At 36.5% G+C, this 17798-nt stretch overlaps 1 long non-coding RNA gene across 1 annotated transcript in view; it reads left to right on the top strand.

Moving 5' to 3' along the window:
• LOC119257013 (uncharacterized) overlaps positions 1 to 17798 on the top strand; it is a 175351-nt gene that overhangs the window by 40160 nt on the left and 117393 nt on the right. Inside the window, exon 2 of the long non-coding RNA XR_005127959.2 lies at positions 2035 to 2161. This is a non-coding gene — a long non-coding RNA (uncharacterized LOC119257013). The remainder of the gene's footprint in view (positions 1 to 2034; positions 2162 to 17798) is intronic.

The raw sequence follows: 17798 nt of genomic DNA, 5'->3' as shown, positions 1-17798 counted from the left end.
AAAATGATTTTTCTTAAACCACTGGGTTTAAACATCACCCACAATTCTATTTCTCCAGTTTGGGATTTTCTTCTAAATAGATTTTACCTCCCTGTACCTATTTGGCATCCTAATTGTCTGTCTAATCAGCATCATTAGTTTATGGCCAGAACAGAACTATTGGTGGTTTCTTCTACACGCTCACTTCTTCATCAGGACTGCAAATGAGGGACACTTGTCTATTAGTCACTCTAGCCAGAAACTCAGGAATCATTCGTAATTCCTCTCTATTATTCATTACCAAGTTCTGTCAAACTTAACCTCCAAATAAATCTAAAATTGAATGCTGCCTCACCCACTTCACTACTGCAAGTCCTTATTCACATAATCTACTTTCTCTGTACTTCTGATAATGCTTCCTCATGGCTGCTCCAGAAGCCACTATTACACCTCCTGCAGTCCATCCCCAATGGAGAAACCAGAATGCTGGTACCCCCTGGTTAGCACAGGCTGGATAAAATAAGCTTGAAGGAGCACAGGAGCTAATAAAAAGGCAGGAAGCTGTCTGGAGGTTCCTCAGTCTACTAAAAATGGAGCTACCATACACCTGGCAATCCTACTACTAGGGATCTACTCAAAGGACACAAAAACATTGGTTCAAAAGAACACCTATACACCTATGTTTTTTGCAGCACTATTTACAATAGGTAAAACCTGGAAATAACCCAAATGCCCCAAAACAGATGTGTGGATCAAGAAGATATGGCATATATACACAATGGAATATTTTTCAGCAATCAAAAAAGATAAACTCATGCCATTTGCAGCAACATGGATGGAACTAGAAGAAATTATGCTCAGAAGGAATAAGCCAGAAGGAAAAATTAAAATATTGGATGGTTTTACTTATAGCAGGGATATAGGGGAACAAAATAAGACATCAGTGTGAAAAATAATAACAGTACAAAACACAACAAAGCAAAAACAGACAATTATAAACCAGAGACATCCTGCAGGGGAGAAGGAGGGAGAGGACCAGAGGGAGGGAGGGAGGAACAGGGGACTGAGGTGATGGTGCACTGGTGCCTTGGGGAAGGAAACTCTATGGGGACTCCACCTGAGGGTGGGAGGAAGCAAATATTGTTTAAAAATTAACGATGATGTGAAAAATTAAAAAATAATATAACAATAAATATTTAAATAATAAATTTTAAAAAAGGCAGGAAAATGAGACTCCTTCAAGATGGGATCTTTTTATATTAGAATAAAATCTGAAATTTGCAGTGTCTGATTAGTCCTCTATTATCTGGCCCTAATTGAATCTCATCTATCTTCTGGACTCTTGATACCCAAAGGCAGAGCCTCTGTCTATCTTGATTCTAGTTCTTCGAAGCTGTCACTTAGAGCCTGGACAGGGATGTTTCTTATCTGATCCAACTAATGAACAACCTCTACTACTTCATTCATTATTAGATGTTCACTTACTCTCTATCCAGGTAACCATTCAATCATTGATTAGTTTTTTAGTAAAATCCTGTTGTTTTAATTTTCTTTACTACATGTAGACTATATGTTATATAATTTAAAATATTTCTCAACAATTTTATAAATTCTATCTAGTAATTTTTAATAGAATTAATTTTATTTATTCCAATCTATATATCTTATTTTAATACATATTTATGAAAATAAGTGGAATGCTATAATTTCATATTGGTCATGATATTCTTACATTCAGAATAACTTATATATGATATATATAATATTCATATATATGCATATAGCCTTCTGGTTTAGAGCTAATAAATGAAATACTATGACTTTTCATCACTAAGAGCTTAAACAGTCATTCTCTATGACTTAAAATTTGGTGTCTTAAACAGAAAACATTCCATAGCTTTGGGGGGACAGAAGTCCAGTTATAGATTTTCTGGGTGCTCTTCCTAGGACTCAGAGATTGAAATTACAGTGTTTACCTGACAATGATCTCCCTAGAACTTGGAGTACTCTCATTCTCATGTAACTTTGAAAGAATGCAGTACCTTGTGTTTTCAGGACCAGGACCGAGGATGCCAACTCTGGGCCGAAGGCATTCTCTGCAAGCAGAGGTCATCCACCATGGGGCCTGGCCATGCATCACCTCTTCTAGAGACCCTCTCATACTTTGAACCTCTGATTTCAGGTAAGACCTCTTCCCTTTTAAGTGTTTGCTTGTCAGGATCCACTTGTGTTTAATTCAAATCAACTCATGGCAGGAGCCACACCCCATCACATTGCAGGTTTCCCCACATTCACAGAGAGACCACTATATCAGAAGGGCACACGAGGGCCCCGAATTGTGTGGGCCATCTGACAGACCAGTCTACCATCATGGTCATGGGAGTCTATCTCTGGAAACTCTGCCAATAATACACCCAAACACCCTAACAAGAGTGTCCTCAGCTTCGTGGTGCTTCTTCCATTTCATCACTGCAAAAACAAATTTTCCTAAATACATATTGAATTAAAGAAAACGCCATCATAAAAATTTAGAGCTACAAAGGAAATCAAGAAGTTGCATTCAGGGCTTCCCCAGGTGGATAGATAGAGCTTAGAACCTAGACAAATCTCCAGTTATATGAAAAGCATTTGAAACACGCTGAGTGGCCACTGGTCAGCAGTGCATTCTACCTCACAAAGTGCCACGTCCCCATGTCTGTGATGACCAGGAAGGCCATTTTCTCAAGACAACTATGGGAAAAGGATCAGACATGGCTGCTTTTTATTCTCTGCTACTTTATGTTGGCCACTGTTTTTGAAATTCAAAAGAAATTTGAAGAATTATTTCAAGTCCTGATGTTAATTTCTCAACCCCGTGATTACATTTTGTTCAAGATTTTTCCTTTGATAATTTCCCATTTTCCTGTCACTTGAAGTTGACACTTGCATTTTTGGTCATTTGGTGAAAAATTCTAAGTACCAGAAAAATAATTTCTATTACTCAATTATTAGTTTGGAGCCTATGTCTCTTTCAATTCCCATGTTAACTTTCTTTTAAAAATGCTTTAAATTTATTAATTTCTTCTTATTGAACTATTTAGTAGAATATATTCATTTCTTATATTGATGCCTTTGTCAATTTCTACTCACACTTCTATCAATTTTGGTTTATGTATTTTATGATTAGCTTATTATTTACATGGAGGTTTGGATTGTCATGATTTCTTGGATAGCTAAATCTTTTTAACACCAATAGTTTTGGGCATTCTGTAAAATCTGTTGTATGTACAAGTATGCCTACACTGGATTTTTTTAATTGATTTTCCTCATCATTCATTTTTAATTATTTTTCTATTATGCTTTTTAAAATCACATAGCAAGATAGAAGGGGGGAAATATCTTAGTCCTCAAATGTTTTGGAGAACTTTGTCCAAACACATATATATATATATTTTTTTGATTACTAGCATACTTAGATCTGTTTTACAGGTCTTCTATCACCAGTGAAAAATATTTTTTAAATATTTATTTATAAATGCATATAAGAGCTGGGGTATAGGCCAGAAGTGCAGTGGAGGGTGGTAGAGGGTAAGATGATTCATCAGAGACAGAATGGGGAGCAGAACATGCGGATCTACTGAAATAAACTGCTGAGGGGAGCAGCGGGTGAGATAGGAAAGGTCTGCTGCACTATATGGGTAGCTCCCTGGCTGGGATCGAACTCATGATGGAGTGGCTGTAGATAGCTTTCTAGTGTGGAGACTTAATCACTTGTGCCACCAGGGAGGCCTCTCACCAATGAAAATTAATGCAGTGTGAGGTTAAAAGCAGATTATTATTCTGAGTAGAGAATTAGCATTTCTTAGAATATTGTGGAGAAAGGGACTTGAAATTTTGTTACTGTGGGTAAAATGTCCTCAGTGTGGTGGATTTTTACTGGGATTTCTGGACACTGAGAGGTAGTATACTACCATACACAGTCCTATTGATTGAAAGATAAAAACAATAGGAGGTTATGGTGATGCAATTATACAAGGCATAAAAGTAAAAATATAGCTGAAAATAAAAGTTTTTAACTTTATAATGATTTTCACTCTTTTATCATCCATACACATATATATTACTTGAACAAATATATCTACATGGGTATGATGGGGGTTGATTTGTATATGGGAGTGGTCATTTTTTAACTGGATATTATTGGTGAAATCATCAAAATTACTCAAAAACACATACTTGTTTTAAAGAAATCTCAAGAGGCCATCAAAAACTTGTGTCTTAAATGGAAAAAAATATGTTAAATATAATTATGTTAGTATTCACAAATCCCTTCTTTTAGTAACCTGTGAAAAAGTACAGTTAAAAAAATAAAAACATAGATCTTGAGGTTTCGTTATAGACAACAAAGGACTGAATACAGTCATACCTCCAAAGGCATCAGCTGTGTCCAATATGGAATTAACACTTCAAACTGTGCAACACGATAAAGAAGATTAGTATCCTGTGATTGATTGAGCTAACACTTTCTTCTTAATTTCTATCTTGCAAGAAAATCAAAACCAGTTTGAATTCATGTGTGATGGACTCCAGTACTAATTTGTTGAGCTTTCTCTGGGATATTAGAATTTTTCTCCGGATGCCCACAACATGGTGAGAGAAGATTTAGATTTGATTCAGCTGAAAATATAATTGCTTATTATATTTATTACATGGTGCTGCTATCTCAACCTGAATATTAAGTTAAAACTAAATTTCAAGTATTAATCATATGATCACTGGGAGTGACAGCTGAACTCAGTACTGGTTCCCCCAAATACAAGAGCTATTAGAGATATTTCATAAACAGTCAAAAATAGCCTTTATCTTGGCCAGCTCAAAATGAAAACAAGAGGCATGAGATTTGAATATGCTCTTTGATTTGTTTAGACATCATCTGAAACACCTGGAAATTTCAGTAGCCTCTATTTACAAACTTGTGAGGAAAAAAATGGTGGATTAGGAGGCAGCAATTTTCACCTATTACCTAACAAAGTGTCCTCAGTAATAGACATAGACTGTCAAATGGAAATCAGAAGACAGAATGACATTGCAATTATTGTAATTGTTCATCCAACTGCACCTGCATCCAACTATCACAAACATAGATTGATCTATATGGAACCCTTTTAAAGTCTACTTTGACCCCTATGGTACTGCAAGTTTTGCCTTTTATTGATTTCTCATAATAACTAGAGTGGTGGCTTTTGTCCAATTTTTATAATACCACGAGGGCAACCAGTTTTTATTCCTGTTCTCTTGCAGCTTCAAAGATCACCCACTTAATTCCTTTAGCATCACATTACTCTTACATTCAAACTACATGGGTAGCATCCACTTCTCACATACAAACAGGAGCCTTTGGCAAAATCCCATGAATGCCAACCAGGGATAACTGAGGATTTTGGATTAGAAGTATACCTGAGTGCCCTGCAGGTTCATCCCCTTTGAGAAACAATTGCTAGCCTATTGTTGGATGTCAATGGAAATTATTTCCATTATGGAAGAAAATAAAAATATTTTAGTACCTGAAAAGAACATCATGCTTTGGTATATGTCAGAACTTTCTAAAAGAGAAGAAAATGCCTCTTCCATATAGAGGCATTTCACAGGGCTTATTTCAATCATATGTCCATGGGGACATAACCATCAGAGCTAAACAAGAAGCTTCAAGCACCAGATTAGACCCTTGATTACTTACCTGATGCTACACAAATTCATCATTTTCCAGACGTGATTAGCAATTGGCATGGTTTGCAATAGTAGCTCAAGGACAAAGCACTGAAATTCAAGCTGGAAGGTAGCTGTCTTGTAAGGCAGCCAAACCTTGACTGAAGAAGAAAGAGGACATTTTCTCAATGGACAGGGTAAAAAGTGGTAACCCTTGTGGCATCATAAAAATTGGATAATAGCCACCACTGTAGTTATTAGGAAAAATAAATATATAATAAAAGCTAAACTTGTAGAAGAGGTCAAAGTAGACTTTCAGAGGGTTCCATTTAGAGCAATCTATGTCTGCAATAGTTGGATGCAGTTTGCAGTTGGATGAACAATTGCAATAATTGCAGTGCCACTGTCTTCTGATTTCCATTTGACAGTGTATGTTTATTACCGAGGACACTTTGTTAGGTAATAGGTGAAAATTGTTGCCTCCTAATTACTAAGGGCTCAGTTCAACAACCGAGATACGGGAAATATTTAGCTACACTAATGTAGGTCTTTATTTGAATTAAAATGATATCCAAATATAAAAGTTGAAAATATCCCTTGTTTTTACAACTTGTTACAGTATCATGTGCCTTATTGTATGTAGATGATTTTGTGGGTGGATGGAAACGATCATGTCAAAGTGTTTGTAGTAAACAAAACCAATGTCAACAGCCACAGCTTGGACTTTGGGGGGATGACTTGGATCCTGTGTGTCCTTTAAATTATCCAGTGCTATATGACTGCCACAGGTACTATCTCTAGCACTGTAGACAGATTGCATCAAGTCTATTCCTGAAGTAAATTAATGCTTATTATTAATATCAAGTGTCTCTACAGGTGAAGGCACTATATAGAAATGTATTCTTATTTTTTTTTTTTAGTTTTTATAGTGAGATAAAATTCATAAAACAAAATCAGCCATTTTCAAGGGGGCTCTTCAGCGGCCCACTGTGCCTTTACAGGGCTGCATAGCCATCATCTCTACTTAGTCCTGAACATCTTCCTCACCCCAAAAGAAAACCTCATACCCATTAGACACCAAGGTCCCTTTGCATCCAGCTCCCGGTAACCACCGATTTGCTTTATGTCACTACTATATACTTATTCTAGACATATCATGTAAATGGAATCATGGGACATGTGACCTTTGTGCCTGTCTTCTTATAGTTACCATAATGCTTTTGAAGTTCATGTCCAGTCTGGTCCAACACTGCACTTGATATTTAAGAAAATACAGTGAATAAGCAGGTAAAATTTCATTTCCTTAAGAGCTGCAATTTAAGTAGAAAAAGTCATGAACTATACATATACCATATAAAAATCTTAATGTATAGTACGGTAGAAGGTGATGATTGAGATCATGAAAAAGAAAAGCCAGAAAAGAGGAATTCTCAAATGTAGACTGGTTGGTTTCTGTAGTAATAGGGAACTGGCCAAATCAAAACTTAAAGAATATGGAATTATATCAGAAAGAAGGAGGTGAGGCCATTGGCTAAGGGCAGGTATGTGTGTGAGAGTGGGGGAGGTAATGCTCTGGCCTGGATGTGCCTGTGCCACGTGTGGTCCAGAAGCAGTGAGGAGACCAGTGTGGTCACATCCCAGAGGACAGGGGAGAGTGGTGTGAGCTTGGAGGCAGAGCAGTGGGAATAGGCACAGACCAAGTATAATAGGCCATATATCATGTATGATATTATGACACCTTGGTTTTCACTCTCTTTGAAATGGGGACCCATGGGAGGATTTTTTTTCTTTTTTTTTTTTTTTTTTAAGATTTATTTATTTATTTATTTATTTATACAAGCACTGGGTACAGTCAGAAGCGCGGGAGGGTGAGAGAATTCACCAGAGCCAGAACAGGGAGCAGAGCAGGCAGAAGGAGCGAAGTACACTGCTGAGGGGAGCAGCGGGTGGCAGGAGAGGTCTGTGCGCCATGTGGGACCCTCCTCCAGTGACCGGGGAGCAGCCGGGGATCGATCCAGCGCTGCAGAGGCTGCGGGCAGCCTCGCAACCCAGCGCTCAACCGCTGCGCCACCGGGGAGGCCCCCATGGGAGGATTTTGATGTGATCAAGTTTGACCTTAAGTTAATAATTGCTCTATTAAAAATATATTGGGGAGGAGGACATGGCTTGTTTAATATTCCAGAGAAGAGGTGATGATACTCAAATACAAGTAGTGCGGGCTATTGAGAAATGCTTGTATTCTCAAGTAAGGTTATGTTAACACAAGTTTCTGATGAACTGGATGCAGTGGGGAGGGAGGGGTATGAAAAATGAGTCTGGTAATTTTGGCCTGAGCAACTGAGAAATGGAATTTATGAGGCACATTTGGGTATCGAATCACCGGAGATGAAATTTGTGACCAGTTTTGGAGTTTCTTGGATGACTTGTGGTGGGAACACTTAGGTTTTGCTTTAAATAATGAAAAATGAAAAATGACCTAGCAGGAAACTCAGGCAGAAGCTCTGGTATTGAGTTATGAGGGCACTAGATACATCAGCTGACAGCACCAGGCAAACGCCTGGCATCATGGCCCAGGACCAAGCACAACACACAGAAGAAAGATGAAATCTTATAGATGTAGAAGGTAATTCTTTTCTGGAGGCAGGTTAGTCCCTCAAAGCTCCAACAGGAGAGAGATTTTGTAGGCTAGGGAAACAAGAAGTCAGGCAGGCAAGGGCTACTCTTGGCAATCTGCTCTTAAAGCAGGTCAGTAATAATCATCTACAGGCAAATTTCAGCCTTCCTAATGTGCTTGTGATAAAGTTTTATTGTAACACAGCAACATGTGTTTGTGACTGTTCTTATGCCATATGGAAGAGCTGAGGGGCTGAAAGGGAGACCTTGTATGTGCAATGCCTAAAATATTTACTGTCTGGCTCTTTATAGAAAATGACTGCCAGCCACTGCCCTTACCTTGTGTAATGGGTAAAAAAAAAAAAAAAAATCTGTTTATCCTCTAGCTAGATATTACAGTTTACTTAGAATAAATGTTTGGGTTTTCATGGTTACCTCCTTTACTTCTAGATATTTTGTCTTATGAATACTTGTCAAAGAGATCCAGGATAAAATTATAGGTTACATCAGAAACCAGTGCCAATGACAAATGACACCTGTACAAATAGCAGTTGTAATGAAGCTTGTATATTCCAAAGTTCCATTAATAACCAGTAATTGTTTATGGAGGAAAATAACGTGTCAAGGTATCCAGGCTCATGCATGAATTTGATAAGATCCCCAAACAAAACTGTTGTTTTGTTGTCCTGTGAGTAGGCTGTTAAATATGAGCATCAACCTGGACAACTCAAGTCTCTGCTAGCAATGGTTAAACAAATCAGGGAATGACACAATAGAGCCATAGACCACAGTTTCTTCATGACTCTTAGCTGCTCGCTGAATATCTTATACAGAAACACGAGTGTCTCTAAAAAGGTACTCCAGACCTCAGGCAACAGGGAGGACCTCTTAAAGACACATGAAAGCCTCAAATAAATCATAGAACATGTTAGTCAAAGACAAAGAAGTATTTTAATTACTGTATGCTAGACTTTCGAATGACTTTACACACAAGATATTGGCCAGCTGTTTTTCAATTCCATAGAGGAGAGCTGCAAAAGTTGGCTTAATTGCCAGCAATAAAGTGAACAAAAAGAGATTCTACTCAAAACAAGAATGAAAACATTATAAGGTATAGCAAGAAACCTTCTCTGAAGATCTTTTCACATAGGTGGATTCGCATTTGTCTAGAAGAAGAGAATGTGGTCCAGGAAAAGTTACAGAGAGGACTAGATGCACTTTCCTGTCTTCAAGGTCTCTAGGTGACTTTAAAATTCACAGTGTATTTCCCACCACTTCCACCATATGGAAGCTTAATTCATATAAGTCATTTCATAAATCACAAGTTCTAGCTTAAGATCAAAAGGTACTTTCTGCTTTTGTGCAGAGACTGAGAAATTGAAAATATTTTAAAGACACAGTTTAACAAATAGACCTTCAAATTTTAATGGTTAGTTGTCTATGTTTTCTATTAAAGAAGTTTTTGAAAAGTGGTGAATGGGTGTTGAAGCCAACTTTAATGTTTACAATCATTTGAGAAAAGGGGATCAAATGTTTTTAGGTCCCATTTCAAATTAAAAGAAAAAAATAAATGTCTAGGTAATCTCCTAGATGTGATGTCTTGTAAATATAGTGCATTTTTTTTTTTGAAAATACAACAGCATCTGTAACTGTGGAAAATATTTTTTTAATTTATATATGCATACAAAACTGAGGTGTAGGCCATAGGTGCAGGGAGGGAGGTGATTCACTGGAGACAAAGCGAGGAGTAGAGCAGGCAGATGTACTGAAATCCACTGCTGAGGGGAGCAGTGGGGAGACAGGAGAGGTCTGCTGTTCCTTGTGGGTGAGCTCCCTGGCTGTGGATCGAACTTGTGCTGCAGAGGCTCATAATAGCTTGATAGCGCTGAGACTTTAAACCCTGCCCCCACCAAGGAGGCCCTGAGATAACTTTTTTTTCATTATTTTTTAATTTAGATAGGCAAATTAATGAGCTATTTAAATGTGGATCCAAACAAGAAAAAAATAAATAATTCTGTCTTAGTAGAAGTTAAATAGAAATGGAAGCACATTCAAAAATAGGTGGGAAAATGTATGAATTACAGAGAAGAAAGGGGGAAAAAGGAAAAACACAATTCAGTAGGATTATTAACCTTGTCTTTAAAGCTTTTCTGCCAGGGAGGCATGATAACTTGCCCTGAATACCTAGCGTGCTTTGGGCAGACATGATGATTCTAACTCATAAATTTTTGTGATTTAGAGAAAATATTTAACTGTCCTCAGCTTCTCATGTTTTTTAGAGTCATTATGAGACTTAGAATAGCCAAAAAATATAAAACACTCAGAATAGTGTTGTTCATATGGAGACCACTCAGTAAGGGTCTTCAGAGTAATTCATAGAGCAATAGCAATAGCATAGTAGGAGTGATAGTCAAACAAAATATCAGTAGCTATTGTACTATATTTATAATGTGATTGTATTAAGATTATAATAAGATTACTGATTTTTTTTTAAAGATTTATTTATTTATTTATACAAGCACTGGGTACAGTCAGAAGCACGGGAGGGTGAGAGAATTCACCAGAGCCAGAGCTGGGAGCAGAGCAGGCAGAAGGACCGAAGTACACTGCTGAGGGGAGCAGCGGGCGGCAGGAGAGGTCTGCGCGCCATGTGGGACCCTCCCCCGGTGGCCGGGGAGCAGCCAGGAATCGAACCGGCGCTGCAGAGGCTGCAGGCAGCTTTGCAACCCAGCGCTCAACCGCTCTGCGCCAACGGAGAGGCCCAAGATTACTGATTTTTAAAGTAATTAATATAATGAAATCGTAATCATGCATAAGAGAGTATATATACAGAGCTTCAAAATGGAGTTCGATGATTTGGAAAATGTGAATGAGACATAGCTACATTCTGCAATGTTAAAGCAGGACTTCTTAGCACTTACTCATCATCCATTATCATTAATACAATTTTTTTAACATCATTTTTCATTTTTTGTACAATGTATGCATTTTCATCTTGGTTATAGTCCCCGTAAAATTCCCACCACCCTTGTTTTGATCCTACTTCCTTCTCCCACCCTGTAGTGTGTCTCTGGTTTATAGTTGCCTGTTGATTTTGATGTTTACTTTATTATAATTAGTCTTTTTCCTGATCTCTCATTTGGGTCTTCTAAATTCCTGCTATGAGTGAGACCATCTTGTATTTTTCTTTTTCTTTCTGGCTTATTTCGCTGAGCATGATCCCTTCTAGCTCCAACCATGTTGCTGCAAACTACATGTGTTTATCTTTTTGATTGCTGAGTAATATTCCATTGTGTATATGTACCACATCTTGATCCAGTCATCTATTTTGGGGCATTTGGGTTACTTCCATAGCTTAGCTATTGTAAATCATGCTGCAGTAAACATAGGGGTGCAGGTGCCCTTTTGAATTAATGTTTCTGTGTCCTTTGGGTAGATGCCTAGGAGTGGAATTGCTTGATCATATGGAAGCTCCATTTTTAGCAGACTGAGGAATCTCCACACAGCTCTCCATAGTGGTTGGACCAGTTTGCACTCCCACCATCTCTGTAGGAGAGTTCCTTTTTCTCCACATCCTCGCCAACATTTATTATTGCTAGGTTTTTTTTTTTAATTTCTGTCATTCTCACTGGTGTAAGGTTGTATCTCACTGTAGTTTTGATTTGCCTTTCCCTGATTACAATAATAATAGAATTATATTATCACTATAATATAATATTATATTATATTATCACTAATATAATTATTAAAGACTTTCACACTAGGTGTATTCAACTGATCCACAAAAGCAAAAATAGAATAAAGAAAACATCACAAAATAAATAGATTAAAAATTTTTATACCATATATTGAAAAAAAAAAAGCAAATAGAAGAAAACTACATGTAGGTTGTATAGATCTTCTATTTAAGGCAGGATTTCTTCCCATAAACCAATAATAAGCTGAAAATATAAGTCAAAATGTGATTAATATTTCCTAACCTAACACACTCCACTATTTAGCTTGGCTTAACTTAAATATATGCAGAACACATACATTAGCAAAATCATGCAATACAACTTCTAATTTATGATAGAGAGTTAAATATCTCACATAACTTATGGGATATTGAAAAAGAACAGCCATCAATGGGTTATTGTTGTGTTCCTAGTGATAGGTGGTGATGGGGAGTTGAGACTCACAGCCACAGTCAGCTATTCAAGTGAGTATCATATGACCTATTGCTCGCTGAGGAAAAGCTCAGAATTCAAAAGTGGAAGGAGGGTTTCTAATGAGTGCTTATCTGCTTTGACTCCATCACAGAGCTGAAAAGTTGTAAGTCAAACTATCATAAACTCAACTAGAGTTAGTCGGGGTTCACCTTTACTAAAAACTCTCATGTAATAGGAACAATCCAGCTAGTAATAGTCATCTAATAAGTGATAGAACCAAACTTAAACCAAAAAGGTCTGAAGTATAGTGGAGGGCCTCCCGGGTGGTGCAGCGGGTTGAGCGCAGCACTGTGGAGCTGTCTGCAGTCTCTGCAGCACAGGTTCGATTCCCGGCTGGCCAGGGAGATACCCACAGATACCCTCCTATCTTGCCTGCTGCTCGCCTCACAGTGTAGTTTGGTCCTTCTGCCTGTTCTGCTCCCTGCTCAGCTTCTGGTGAATCCTCTCACTCCCCTCCCCACACCTCTGGCCTGTATCCCAGTTCTTGTATAAATAAATAAATCTTTTAAAAAATCAAGTATAGTGGATATTATTAATTCCTACACTACATTTAGCCTCCCACTTCCAAATCCAGAAGAGAGGCATTACATGAATTTTGAATTGTTATAAGTAAATACGAAGATGTCATGTTATCCATCCCAGCAAAGTAGAACACTATATTCACAAGAAGATAAAATAAAATATTTTACATAAACTATAATTTCTTTGCCTTATAAATGTTTTATGTTGCTTTAAATTATTCTATTTTCATAAATTTAAACTATTTTTTACATGTAAAGGTTTGACTGCATGTAAAATTCTCAACAAAACTGAAACTCAAGATTATGTAACTAGATTACTGATTAGAAAAATATGATTTAGACAACATCTGTCACCAGGACAAGGTCATTGGAGTTATCTACAAAAATAATTTCACTTCAATTTGTCGCACGAAAAGATGGATTTAAAATAATAGATACCAAATTGTCAGGCATATAGTCTCTGCATCTCCTTTCATTCTTCTTAAATGCGTAACTGTGTCTCTGAGTCCATCTTTTTTTACCCTAAGAAATGTTCAATATGCACTCTACATTAATATTTGTAACAGCAAATTACTGAGTGGAAGAAAAACAGTCCAACAAATGCTGCAATTTGATTCCAGATTAATTCATTTTTAGTATATTTCTTTTTCTCTCTTTTCTTACCCTTGAGGATATTTCTAAGTTAATAATTCACCCTGAGAATCATCATGATTCCAATGTCCAATTATAACTCCAATTTCATTGCAGAAATCTACATAATCTTTTCCCTGCTATATGATGAGGATTTTTTCAGATTATTTAAAATCTGCCAAATGCTGAACCATGGGAATTTCTCTAGCATGTACCCTCAGACATTCTGCCTTGTGATTTATTTGTTTTTTCCTGTCTTATCCAATTCCTGTCAAATCAGTTTTCATTTTATTCCAGGCTGTCTGATGATTTTAATAATTATAAGTTAGTTGGCAATAAAATTAGAACCCTGTTTTGAATATTTAATTGATTTTTATTTATTTAAATCTCCAAGTAAAGTACAGCAAACTGCATCCCAGGTTAACAAATTGCCTGGTCTACTTCACTAGCCCAGTCTAATCATAATTTTATTCAGACTACCAAGAGTAGCCTAAATAAAATAATAACTTGAAGCAAATATCTTCACTTGCATGATGTCTTTGAAACAACCTGTTGATTTTCTTTTTTGAAAATCTTCTGGCATCTAAATATGATGCCTCTTCCCATATATAGTCTTGTCTTTTAGAAATGAAAGATGTCAGTCATGGGGAAGACTTCCACCTGAAATAGTGCTTGATGTTTGAATATTTTGAAAAAGCAACTCGATTTTACCATCAGTATTTAAGCTATTCTTGAAATGGGAAAACAGTGCATAACATAATTGCATTAGACTGGTCTACCCATTACAATTCAACAATGGAAAGAAATTACATACCCTGAGATAAGTGAGTATTTGTGTTTATAGATACCAGTGTATGGGAATTTTTATTTCTGCAGCGACATGCTAATTTTTATCATTCCTCGAATTATTGCTGGACAGCAACAAACCGCAGCACTGGGCCATGTGGTTGCACAACACACAGATGTTTCTGGAATTCCCTCAGCTGGCAGAGCTGAAAAGACAGCATGACAAAGATGGAAACCTCAGATTGCCCCGCCTGCAGCAATTCCTCTAGCCATTTTAGACCTGGCACTGATGGGTTTCTGAGGGAGAGACATTCATATGCCCTTGGGCAAAAGCACATCGCCCAGTCTGAGAAATGTAAAGGCTGCACACTTTAAAGGGGATGTCTAAGATCTTTTTTGAAAGTAGCAATTTTAAAGTTTCCTTCTTCCCCAAACTATAAATATGAAAATTGAGACAACTGTCCTTTAATCTGTACTTTATGTATCAACATGAAAGACATTTTTAATCTTGACTTTATTAATTCTCTAGATATAAGCATCAGATGTAAGAGTGAACTTTCTGAAGGCTTAATACAGAATGAACTACTCAATAATTGTTCTTGCCTCACATAAACTCCCACTTAACAATCACATAAAAATCAATGAAAGTACTATATCCCTGGCTTGCTAAACTCAATATTCACTCCTCAAATATGGTCTTGGAATTCCATAAAGCAATGTGAATTATTACAGGGATTTTCCTTAATGGCCATAGCAATTGCAATTGCTCAATCTTACAGATGCCCAGGAAATGATGCTTTTGAAAAATAGTCTATTTCATAGCAAAGGGAATGCAAATAGTCAAAAACAGCTCAACCTCATGATAAATTACTGGTAATATATATATATATATATATATATATATATATAAAACTGGTTATATATATATATATATATACTGGTAATATGTATATATATATAATATTTCATTTATTTATGTATGCATACAAGAACAGGGGTGTAGACCAGAGGTGTGGGGACTGAGAGGATTCACCAGAGACAGAGTGGGGAGCAGAACAGGCAGATCTACTGAAATACACTGCTGAGGGGAGCAGTGGGCAAGATAGGAGAGGTCTGCTGTGTCATGTGGGGCAGCTCCCTGGCCAGGGATCGAACTCAGGGCGCCACAGTGGGTGGTCCAGGTGGTAGCACTGAGACTTAACTCCTGGGACACCAAAGAGGCCTGGTAAGATATTTTAAATACAATTTAAAACAAGGAAATATTGGTAATTTTCTATTAATTTAGGAAAGAAAAAAATGATTCATAATATTCAATTCTATCAGATATGGTTTTTCTAACTAGTTCTTTATGGGAATATAATTCATAAAGAAGTATTTACAGACCAGTTAGAAATTATAATCAAAACTGAAAATACATTAAATTCCAGTACTCTCCTCCCCCCAAAAAATTGCACTAACATGTCCATATCATTAATTTCAGTCTTTCTTATAATAATAAAGAATTTGAAAAACTTTAAAATGGTCATGTTTAGGGGATTGTCGAAAGAAATGATGCAACTCTCATACAATAAACTACTAAGCATATTTTATTTTATTTTTTTAAAGATTTATATATTTTATACAAGAACCAGGCTATAGGCCAGATACACGGGAGGGTGAGAGGATTCACCAGAGACAGAGTGGGGAGCAAAACAGGCAGACTGACTGAAATACACTGCTGAGGGGAGCAGTGGGCGTGACAGGAGAGGTCTGATGCACCATGTGGGACCCTTGCCGGCCGGCTGGGATCGAACCGGTGCTGCAGAGGCTGCGGATCATGGCACTCAACCGCCTACGCCACCAGAGGAGGCCCTACTAAGCATATTTTAAACACAAATATGTACTAGGTCTAAAATTTATAAGATTAGAAAAAAGCACAAATAAAAATTACAGAATATCATTATGCTATAAAGGTGTTATTGCATATTTTATATCCACCATTGTGGAAAATCATATCTGGAGATGTACAGAAAATGTATTGAGATAAAGGTAGAAAATGTTCCCTATTTTTTGTGCATTTTACTTTTTAAATATATGTATATTTGTATATGTGTACAAATATGCAAATATATACATATATATATGCACTAATGTCCTAATTTTCTAATTGTAAATCACATTAAGTATCAATGGTATATCAGAACTCAGAATTTTGGTATTTTAAAGACCCTTACTCTCATGTATCATCTCAGTCTACAAACTGTTAATAGAAAGAAACACCAAATGAGGTTCCATTCTGGAATCCTCTTATATCATCTGCTTCATTTCTGAAAACAAAATTGAGACTCAAGGAAAAAAACAAAAAACACCCCAAATTATCCAGGTTCACATTCTTTCACAAGATTTGAATCGGCTTTCTAAATCCAAAGTCAATTTCTTCCTAACACAACTTCATGTTATTCATGTATCTCTTTAGAAGTATGGGAAGAAAAAAATTACTCTGTACTTTATTCTTAAAATTATTGTGAAAGAGGCATTTCCCCCAGTTTTATGAAACATAATTAAAGTATAGAATTGTAGAAATTCAAAGTATAAAACATAATATTTTGATATATGTATCTCTTATAAAATGATTAGCACCATAAATTTCGTTAACATCCATCACCTCACAGAGTTACAGTCTTTTACGTTGTGAAGAGAACTTTTAATATCTACTCTTTAAGAGTAATAGTAGCTTATAGAGTTTTAGAAACATTCTCATATTGTTATGCTATCTAAAATGGCCTAGAGGGAAGGTTGACATAGAATTTAAGGCCCCATATAATGGCCAAAATGCAAGTCTGAGAGAAAGATAGTAAATCTGTTGCATGTTTTCAGACCACAGATTTTTTTTAGGGGAGAGGAGTATATTATTTTGAATATCTTTGTTCTGTGCAGGTACATACAACCCACTGGTGAGTTGAGCATATATCAAACTCAATTTGAGAGCATTATTTTTCTGATCAACTTAATATTCACATAAAGACAATGGAGCAGTTTATACTGCAAACCTTTTGCGTGTCAGAACTGGAAATAAACTATTTTAGTTGCTAACATTGTTATCTGAAATATGCTATGATGACAGTTATTAATATTTGACACAATGAACTAAATACTTAAATCACTGTTTTCTGGTTTTGACAAGGGTAACGATTTTATGAGTGGATGCTTATACTTACAGAACACTTAAAAAAGTGTACAGATATACCTAAATAATCCAAACTCTTTATATCTCATTATAGTATGCTCTTTAAGAGTAATTGTAACTTACAGAGTTTAAGAAATATATTTTCATATAGTTATGTTATCTAAAATGGCCTAGAGGTAAGGTTGACATAGAATTTAAGGCCATATA

The sequence above is a fragment of the Talpa occidentalis genome, unplaced genomic scaffold (assembly GCF_014898055.3).
Source record: "Talpa occidentalis isolate TD23 unplaced genomic scaffold, MPIMG_talOcc4v2.1 talOcc4.4, whole genome shotgun sequence".
In the NCBI taxonomy this organism is placed as follows: domain Eukaryota; kingdom Metazoa; phylum Chordata; class Mammalia; order Eulipotyphla; family Talpidae; genus Talpa; species Talpa occidentalis.
This window is presented reverse-complemented; position numbering and strand designations above follow the sequence as displayed.